At 39.0% G+C, this 10,263-nt stretch overlaps 1 protein-coding gene across 14 annotated transcripts in view; it reads right to left on the bottom strand.

The window, feature by feature from the left end:
- Nucleotides 1-10,263, bottom strand: part of ANKRD6 (ankyrin repeat domain 6) — a 283,323-nt gene that overhangs the window by 138,539 nt on the left and 134,521 nt on the right. For 2 of the 14 annotated variants that reach the window (XM_069065136.1, XM_069065139.1), the window contains exon 2: nt 4,361-4,426. The exons of the other annotated variants lie outside the window; for them this stretch is intronic. The gene's annotated coding sequence lies outside the window, so the exon portion shown is untranslated. The remainder of the gene's footprint in view (nt 1-4,360; nt 4,427-10,263) is intronic. 14 annotated transcript variants of the gene reach the window in all.

Below are 10,263 nucleotides of genomic sequence, written 5' to 3'. Positions count from 1 at the left end.
GAGAGAGAGAGAGAGAGAGAGAGAGAGAGAGAGAGAGAGAGAGAGAGAGAGAGAGAGAGAGAGGTGGGGTGCAAAGGAGGAGACTGTATAGCCTTCATTTTACTGCTGCTCATAGGACCAGAGCTTTACAAAACTAATCAGTGTTTTTTAAAGCTACATATTTCATGGTTATCAAATTATCTTGTGAAGCCAAATGGATAAACTTCTTTTTTTTAACTGATATTTCCAGATGTTTAGGTTTGTTTTGCTTCTAAAGATGTTTCTTTTATTTGGCACAGGTTTTATCTGTCAACACAGAGTAGACAGTACAATAAAGAAATAGCTGATGGCAATTTTCCAATCCATATATATTTTTCCAAGGAAATAAGTGATGCTTGACTTCAAAATTTTTCTTTTTACAATATTTGTTTTATATATTTACAACATATATACACACATCCACATAAATAATGCAAAGGTTAGAGCTTTAATCTGAGATGAACTTTTCCCCATCTCCTAAGCCAGCAATACTTTAAATATCACAAAGCAACCTAGATTCTATTACTTACAGTAATGGAAAGTTAATCATGATGAGCTTTTAAATATTCATTTTGTTTTAATGAACCTGATTAAGGCCATGATTGGGGAACTATGTACTAGGAAATGTCTTTTCTTTTTTCTTAAAGAAGCAAGGCACTCCGGTACTCCACTTTGGGAATGAATTGGAATTCTGTAGCCCCACCTGCTGCAGTGTGCCATAGATCTCTGAAAAATGCTGAAAAATAGGGCTGTCATCATTTGCCTTAATAGAACTGTGAAGCACTTGGGAACCAAACAGGTGCCAACTGGCTTGGGGGCACAGTGAGGCTAGAAAGCTCAAAAGGTTGGGTGCTACTGCTTCTGACAATGAGGTGGAAAAGAAGCATCAGGAGAAGCATCAGAAGATAAGAAAATTGCCCGCTGAGGGTAAGTCAAAGGAGTGTAGGGCAGATATGGACAACCTAGCCAGAAGTAACAATGGCAAATATTATATATTCCTAGACAGCTTTACAATACATTATGATTCAGGTAGAATACCCACATTCACATACATAAATGGTAGCAAAGGAAGAGAAAGGACACTGACAAGGTGACATAGCTTACCTAGAAGCAGAGCGAATTTAACAAGATCACTGGGTTTATTGTCTGTAGACCTGGGCTTCTCAAAATACTTTTATCCTTACTAAGTGTATGACCCTGATAAAGTCACCTAACCTCAGTTTCTGCATCAGTAAGGGCATGGAGAATAAGATCAGAGATTTGGAGTTAGAAGGGCTCCTCAGAGACCATCTAGCCTAATCTCATTTTAGAGAAGAAGAAAGTGAGATCCTTGGAGCTTAAGTGGCTTGCTCAAGTTCACACAGTATTAACTGTTAAAGGCAAAATTTGAATCTAAGTCCTCTATGTTGAATGCGCCAGCTTGCCTCCTCATATCCTAGAGTTCTAAATTGACTGGGGGTGACTGAAACCAGTAAAAAGAGGACTTTCTAAGCCAGTTTTTTTTTTTTAGACATCAGAAGGGGCTACCTGACTTTTATCCCAACTGACCCCATGATTGGAGCAGATCCAAACAGGTTTCTCATCCCCCCTGCCCCCAAGTTGTTGCACTAGGGGTCTGAGCCTGCAGTTCAGACCAAATGTTACCTCCTCCCCCCCACCCCAGACTCCCCCAACCTTCTCTATAGTTATTCATATTCATGGTATATTCAGTTATTACTCAAAACAATTTAGGTAATAGTTTCTCAAAGCTGTGCCTTCCAGGAGACACCCCCTCAGTGGAAATATATTTAATTCTGCTACCATCTGCCCATCTCGGTTACTCCAGCACCCCAGTGCTATGTGGTAACCCTGAACTGCAATTCCCTTGCCTCAATTAAAGATCCTACTTTTTGCTACTTTGGTTTCTTCTTTATTTTAGGTTGACATCTGACTCCAAAGTCGGCACTTTCCATTACAGCACATTATCTCCAGCATACTTGTACTATCAAATGATCTACAAACCTTAAAATGCTAGGGGTGGCTAGGTGGCACAGTGAATAGAGTACTGGCTCTGGAGTCAGGAGGACCTGAGTTCAAATTCGGACTCAGACACTTAAGAGTTACTAGCAATGTGACCTTGGGCAAGTCACTTAACCCCAACTGCCCAACCCTCCCCCCTCCAAAAAAAAGCAAAAAAACCCCGCCCCCAAACAAACCTTAAAACACTATATTAAAGTGAGAAGTATTATTAAATTAGTTTTTCCCAAATGTACTGAGATTCTAATCAATCTTTAGCTGAGCACAAGACTCATTATGCAATGGGGGGGGGGGTCTGTGAAGGAGCATAGTGTTCTAAATCAATTGATAATCTAATGTTATGGTTCTTAAAGTATAGTCTAGGAACCCTTGGGGATCCCGGAAACCATTTCTGGGGGTTTATTTGATAGAAACTATTTTCATAATAGTGTCCCAAAAGTTTTAGTGTAGTTTTATGCTTAAATAGCTATTATAATAGGCATTATATTATTACAATAGTATAATTTAAGTTTGAATAACTTAGGTAGTACAGAATTATAAAATTATTGTAAATATATAATTAGTAATATGTTATAAATATTAATAATGATATATTCTCTAATAGCTTATAAGCTTATTTTGTTATTATAAATTATTTAAAGTTTATAATAAACTCTAATAGCTTAAAACTGCACTATTGGACACCTTACACTAAAATGTTTTAATGTCGGATAGGGTAAATATTAGTAGATATAACCTACATAAATAGAAGCTCTTTCAGATCCCCAATAACTTTTATGAGTGTAAAGGGGTCCTGGGACCAAAAGTTTAAGAATCACAGAACTCATACATGTATAGATGGAATAGCAACCCTTTTTCCTCCCCATAACCAAGCCAATGCATATCATACACATAAACACTTTTGGATGTGGTTTTAGAAACTTGAGCCAGGCAGATATCATAAGTCAGGGGAGGGGAACATGGAGCCTTGAGGCCACATGTGGCCTTCTAGGTCCTTGGGTATGACCTTCTAGGTCCTTGAGTGGGGCCTTTTGACTGAGTCCAAGTTTTATAGAACAAATTCTTTTATTAAGTGGATTTGTTCTGTGAAGTTTGGATTCAGTCAAGGGGCCACAATTGAGGACCTAGAGGGCCATCTGTGGCCTTAAGGCCTGCAAGTTCCCTGTCTCTTCCGTAGGCTGTTAAAAGAGCTGGGAGCTATTCATGAGCAGTAACATTAACACTTGTGTATCTTTCCATTATCACTTAAAAAAAAAAAACAACTCCACCAGAAACTAACTGTATAATCAGGGCACAGCTGCTAGGGGTAAAGCTGTTTACTGGATCACCTGAATTTAAGTCAAGCTGAATGAATGGAAGAATAATAGAGGAGAAAAGGAAAGTTTTCTGTGCCTGGGAGTATACCCTTAAACTTATGACCTTTAAATCACTAAATCACTGTGGGGAAAAAACAAAACAAAAAACTCCCATAAAACAATTTTAAAGAAAATTTTTAGCAAAAGTAACAACTACTTGGTAATTATGGGCTTTATATAACTAACAAGATCATAAATTAATTTAAAAGCTTTCTACTATCTACAGCCTCATCTCAGCTAACTGTCAACAGGAATTCCTTAGGGAGACAACATGACATCAGCTTGTGCTTAGAAACAAATGCTTCCAGTCAACCATATAATTTTCTAATTGTCTTTGAAAATTAAACTCTCATAGAGTAAAATACACATTCAGCTGCACTATTATTATTACGATTGGGCCTAGAATGAAAAAACTGCTTTAGAGAAATAAATAGCTTAGGCATGAATTTAGTTTTTCCTAAGGCATCAGTCAGGCACAGTGGCTAGAAGGCCAGAATCAGGAAGACTCTGGTTCAAGTCCTGTCCCTGACACATACTAGTTGGGTGACAGCAGAAAAGTCAATTAGTTTAGAAAGTTGTCTGGATTGTCAAATTAAATATGGGTGTTACCTGTCTACATCAGTGGAGGGAGTTTCCACACCATGAGCCTCATGCACTGATTAAGTCACAGGTTCAGAACTACATTCCACCCTCCAAAAGGAAGAATCAGGATTCCACTTAGTGCAGCGGGATAAGTGTATGACTAACAGATGCCCCCAAATACCTTGGCAATGTTAAAGAAGCTCATGCATTATTCTGAATCACCTGAAGAGTCCCTGTCATACAACTTAGCAGTTTACTGCCAGAGTTTAAGTGGAATGGATGAAAGCGTGCCCTGTTTTGACAAAAATCACATATTCTAGAAGGACAGATTCCTATAAAATGAGTTTCTTGAAATCAAATCATTTTGTAAATGCATTAGGGAGACTCACCAAAAGAGAAATGTAGGGAGAATCTTATTGCATGATGAAGAATTAACTTCTCAGTGTCTTCCCACTCTACGAGACAATAAATTACAAAGAAACTGACTATATCTGCACCAGTAGAAATTGTTCCCTCATTCCTACGTAGATCTGAATAAAAAAGGAAAAAGTATAGGGGTGGGGGGGGAAGGGAGGCCAACATACTGCAATGGACAGAACAATGGTTTCAGAGGTGGAGGTCCTGCGTTTGAAGCTCATCTCTGAGGTAAATCAATCAACCTGTTGGTGTCCCCAGACAATTCTCTAAGATTATAAATTACAGATGAATTGAGGACTTAAATTGGTGAAAGAAGTTTCCACGCCAGGAGGTCCTTTTAGTAGGTCTAAATAAGAAAAGGCTGGATCCATAGGTTGTTTTTTCCCACATGAGTTATTGCGGTCTCTGATTCAGCATTTATACTGATGATATTTTTGTAAAGAGAACAATTATTCCTAAGTGATCTATTGTGTTACTTCAATTTCTGCATTGACTTTTTTGAGCGAGAAATATATTTACTCATGAAACTCTGAGTGATGATTTGATGTAACTATAAATTCATAAATACTCATTCCGCCACTCACATGGCAGCCTATTTGCACTTCAGGATCCTGTATAATTCTTATTCTCATAGAGATCAATGTATCATCTAGTTCAATCTCCTATTTTACAGAGAAAGAACTGAGACCAAGACTTGCTCAAGATTACACAAGTATTAAGTGGAAAAGGCAGGATTTGAACCCACGTCCTTTGACTCCAAACCAAGAGCATTCCCACTGCATCATGCCCTAGATTCCTTAATCTAGATATTTTAATGTTTTATGGATACTACTGCTGTCTATGGACAACTGCTATTCCTTAGTCCTACAAGACAGATTCATTTTCTTTTCCAATCATATTAATGATATCATTTATACCACCTCTTGTTAGCATATTATTAGTGGAAATATGCCACAATCAATCTATATCCAACATATATCTCTCAATTGTCATTCAGGCCATCCACAATTCTGATTCTTTACAATTTGTAGTGTTCAAAGATTGACAACCAAACAGCATCATTAAGAGAATGGTGTATTTATTTTTTTTGAGGGGGGAGGGCAGGGCAATTGGGTTAAGTGACTTGCCCAAGGTCCCACAGCTAGTAAGTGTGTTTGAGGCCAGATTTGAACTCAGGTCCTCCTGATGCTAGGGCTAGTGCTCTACTCACTGTGCTACCTAGCCACCCTGAGAACTGTGTATTTAAAAGAATAGCTTTCCATGTTTGGAAAGAAGCTTAAGATTGTTGAAAGTGCTGTACAACTTCCCAAACAGAAACCAGCCCATTTTCTTCCACTATTCAATTCTGGGCCACGTTCACTGTCCATTTATATAGCCCACTCACCCAACTGTTTATCAAATGGACAACATGCATCCTTCATTCACTTGTTTTTTCCTATGAGGATTACTAGGCTGATCTCTTCTGAGAGACTGTAGATCTCATGGAGAAAGTTCTATAATATTACAAGTCTCGATGCCATCACAACTGTTCATGTCCTCCCATAACTCCTCTATCAGGGACCAACCAAGCCAGATCATTACAAAAACACTGATAAATGAAACAGAAAGGGAGTCGATAAATAGACAAAAAATAGGACAGATTTGCTAGCCTTTTTATTGCTATCTATTCTCATGATCATTGATGATAAAACATTTGGACTCTAGCAACCTCAGTACCAAAAGCTTTAAATGAGGATGTGGAATGAGGATTTAAAAGAAGATGAATTCACAAAAGTGACTGGAACTGGCCAAGTACACAAAGATGAAATATATGCTGGCGGGGACACAGTTTTGAAGGCATTGATGAACTGATTTTAAGCTATCTTCAATAGAAGATACCAAAAGAACACACAATAGGGGGCTCAGTGATGGACCCAGTGATGGAGCCAGAGTCAGGAGTTCAAATTTGACCCCAAAAGCTTACTAGTGCTGTAACCCAAGTCACTTAAGATCTGTGTGTTTCCTTCACTTTCCTCAAAAATAAGCATAATAACAGCACCTACCTCCCCAAATTTTTGTGAGAATCAAGTAAGATATTTGTAAAGTGCTTACTAGCAGAGTGCCTGGCACATAGTAAGTACTCAATAAATGTTTGTTTCCTTCCTTCCAAACAGTAGGCAGTGGTATCAATACAGCTACAAAATGTCATAACTGAATAAAAGGTAAAGAAAATGCACAATGCTATCATGTTTCTTGTTCATCACAAAAACTTGAGGCTTTTGATTTGTAGCAGCAAAGCATCATAAACTCTAAAGGTTCTTCCCTCCAACAGTCTCTGAGGTGTAAGTCAAAATAGAACAAAATTCATCGAGAGATGCAGCTACAAGCAGTAGGACAGAGTACTACAGAGAGAGCTGGGCTCGAGGTCGAGAAGACTCTGACACATGCTGGCAACGTGATTCTGGGTAAATCACTTGACTAATCATTGTTCCAGGCAACTTGCTAATGTTATACATTGAAAAACAACTGCTCATTGCTTCTGAGAAAAATCCCTAGGCTAATGAAATCACAGGTCCAGTTTGAAAAACAAATAATGATGGGATGAGAGATAAATTGGTTCAATGTTCCTCTCTTTACCATAGCAACCAAAGCAGAAAAAAAGGAAATGGCCAAGAAAGCCTGGTATAGTGGAAATAATGCTGATTCCAGAGTCAGAGGACAAGGGTTCAAATACCACCTCTATTTATTACAAAAGTTGTGACCTTAGGCAAGTCACTTAACTTCCTTGGCCTCAGTTTACCCATCTAGAAAATGAAGGAGTTGAACTAGATGACCTCTGAGGCACCTTCCAGCTCTAGGTCTATAACCAAAGAGCACTGTCATGGAGGATGTCCTGATAAGAGTACAATGGGAAAAGGGAATCCCTACCACTGGTAAGGTCTTCCAGGTGCTCCACTTTGTAACAGAATTCTGAAGATTGTTCAATATAGCAGTATAATGTTCCTCATTAATTACTGACCTACAAGGTGATGGGCATGGAGTGGTGATCATGTTCTTTGAAAGACAGAGAACCTCAGAAAATTGACTCACTTTCATCATTTACCCAATTCTTCTGTTGGCCAAAATATATTCTTCCTACACCCCTTTAGTGTCCATCACTCTGTTCTTACTGATACTTCTCTGATCTAGCCGATCATTCCTCACTCTACTACAGCAAACCCTGCCTTACTGGTCTGTTCCCTCCAATACCACTGCAATGGGTTCTGGGTAGAAGAGATTGATGCTTGCTGCTAAAGCTCTCTTTGAAACTTGCTTTCATAGGGGCAGCCAGGTGGCTCAGCAAGTAAGAACACCAGCCCCAGTGTCGGGATAACCTGGGGATTGAATCTGGGCTCAGACACTTAGCACCCACCCAGAAACACCTGGCCGTGTAACCTTGAGCAAGTTACTTAACCCCAATTGCTTATTAAAAAAAAAAAAAAGAAACTTGGTTTCACCATTCCCATGCCTCCAGTTAAGTCTCTACAGCAGGGTTGAAGAACTTCAGCCCATGGTCAGATCCAGTCTACCACTTGTTTTTTGTATAGCCCATGAGCTAAAAATGGTTTATATATTTTTTAATACTAAAAACCGTCTTTAGTTCATGTGCCATACAAAAATAGACAGTGGACCAGATCTGGTCATCAGACTGAAGTTTGTTGAAGCCTCCTCTATAGCATTTACATTGCACAGTGAGTCAGGTTAAAGGTTATCATCTTCTATCTCCCCACACCTTCCTTTTGTCTACAACCCGTCCTGCCCTCTCTACCTGACTTAGGTGTTCTTTGATCTGAAATTTGTCTTGTCCTAGTATCCTCAAATAGCACAGTCTAATACCCTGTACAGGGTTGGGTTTGGTTTGGTCCAAACCTTGGATTTCATTGGTGTAGGGAATCCCTAGTGAAGACATTTCTTCTATTAATAATACAGAACGGCAACTGTTCTCTAACTTATGGTCTTAAGAGATTTGCCTGAGAATATGAGAGGTTAAATGAGTTACCCCAGGTCTTGCTGACTACAGAATGGTTCTCCAGCCACTTTACCACATTTTTCCTACCCTGCATATAATCTGAATTTGATAAATATATAGACTAGCAGGAAGATCATAACTTCTTTTGGTGGCTGGTCTACAGGAACCAATGAATAATAATGTAGTGCATTAGAAAAAGTGTTGGAGGGGCAGCTAGGTGGAGCAGTGGAGCTAGGTGAAGCACCAGCCCTGGAGTCAGGAGGACCTGAGTTCAAATCCGGCCTCAGACACTTAACACAAAAACTAGCCATGTGACCTTGGGCAAGTCACTTAACCCCAATTGCCCTCCAAAAAGCAGAAAAAGAGAGAGAGAAACAGAGAGAGAGAGAGAAAAGGAAGGAAGGAAGGAAGGAAGGAAGAAAGAAAGAAAGAAAGAAAGAAAGAAAGAAAGAAAGAAAGAAAGAAAGAAAGAAAGAAAGAAAGAAAGAAAGAAAGAAAGAAAGAAAGAAAAAGAAAGAAAGAAAGAAGAAAGAAAGAAAGTTGGATTTTGAACCAAGGAACCTGACCTAAAATCCCAGCTCTATCACTTACTACCACTTTGAACTTGGGCAAACCACAAGAACCCTTGGGGTTTTTAGTTTTCTTATCTACCAAGACAGGGATTGGATAAAAATAATCTTGAAGGTCCCTTTCAGATCTAATGCAAGATACGACTTTACTACTGATATACTCCAATAATCCCTCCAATAATGGCAACAGTAACTCATACATTGTCCATTGTGTACAACTCCTTACTCCCTATAAAACTGTTACAGGGGTTGCACCAAATGTTCCAGGGCCCTTCCTTGCATTCTCCTGACATACTGATCATACTAATGGAACAGTTCATCAATTACTCCTCACGCTGATTACGTGAACAGGTAGTCAATAAGAATTTTTAAGTGCTTATTGTTAGCCAGGTACTATGCTAAGTGTTGGGAATGAAAAAAAAGGCAACAACACAAAACCAATTACCTGCATTCTAATAAGGGAGCCAAGACATAAAAAAAAAATAGGTACATACAGGATAGAAAGAGTGCATAAATAAACAATAATCATAGAGGGGAAGGCACTAGCAGTAGGGGTAACTGGAAAAGGCATCCTGCAGAAGGTGGCATTTGAGCTGAGGCTTGAAGGAAGCCAGGGAATTTTAAGACACAGAGTTGTACGAACAGAAGCATGCAGAAGAGTAACTGCAAAGAAACAGAAACGGGAAATAGTATTATGTGTAAGGAACAATACATGTAGGGGAGCAAAGTATAAAAAGAATGGAAAGGTAAGAAGGGGCTAAGTTATAATCAATTTTAAATAACAAAAAACTTGATATTAATCTTATAAGTAATAGGGAGCCACTAGAGTTTGAATAGGAAGAGTTACGTTGTCAGTCCTAAATTTTAGGAAAAACACTGTATGGAGGATAGTTTAGAGTGGAGAAAGATTCTAGGCAGAGATTTTTTTTCCAGTCAAATTTCCTTGATGACATCCTTCAGAAAGGCTCTTCATGCAAATATGCTTGCATGTGATGCATTAGAGCTGCCTGTTCCCACTTACTATGATCTCCCCAATGCTTCTGGGATGATCCTCACCTTCAATTCTTCAGAGACTATAGAAGTCCATGACACACATATGACATCATGGGAAGAATATTAATGTTTAAAAGATAGGCTCTTGGGGTGGCTAGGTGGCACAGTGAATAGAGCACTGGCCCTAGAGTCAGGGGGACTTAAGTTCAAATCTGGCCTCAGATACTTAACACTTACTAGTTATGTGACCTTGGTCACATCACTTAACCCCAATTGCCCTGCCTTTCCCCTCCAAAAAAAGGAAGATAGGCTCTTGTTTCAGAAA

Source organism: Petaurus breviceps, unplaced genomic scaffold (genome assembly GCF_028583685.1).
Source record: "Petaurus breviceps papuanus isolate PSGF00001 unplaced genomic scaffold, PetGlider_PUasm1.0 90667, whole genome shotgun sequence".
NCBI classification, from domain to species: domain Eukaryota; kingdom Metazoa; phylum Chordata; class Mammalia; order Diprotodontia; family Petauridae; genus Petaurus; species Petaurus breviceps.
Note: the sequence above shows the minus strand (reverse complement) of the source record. Positions and strands in the feature narration are given on the sequence as shown.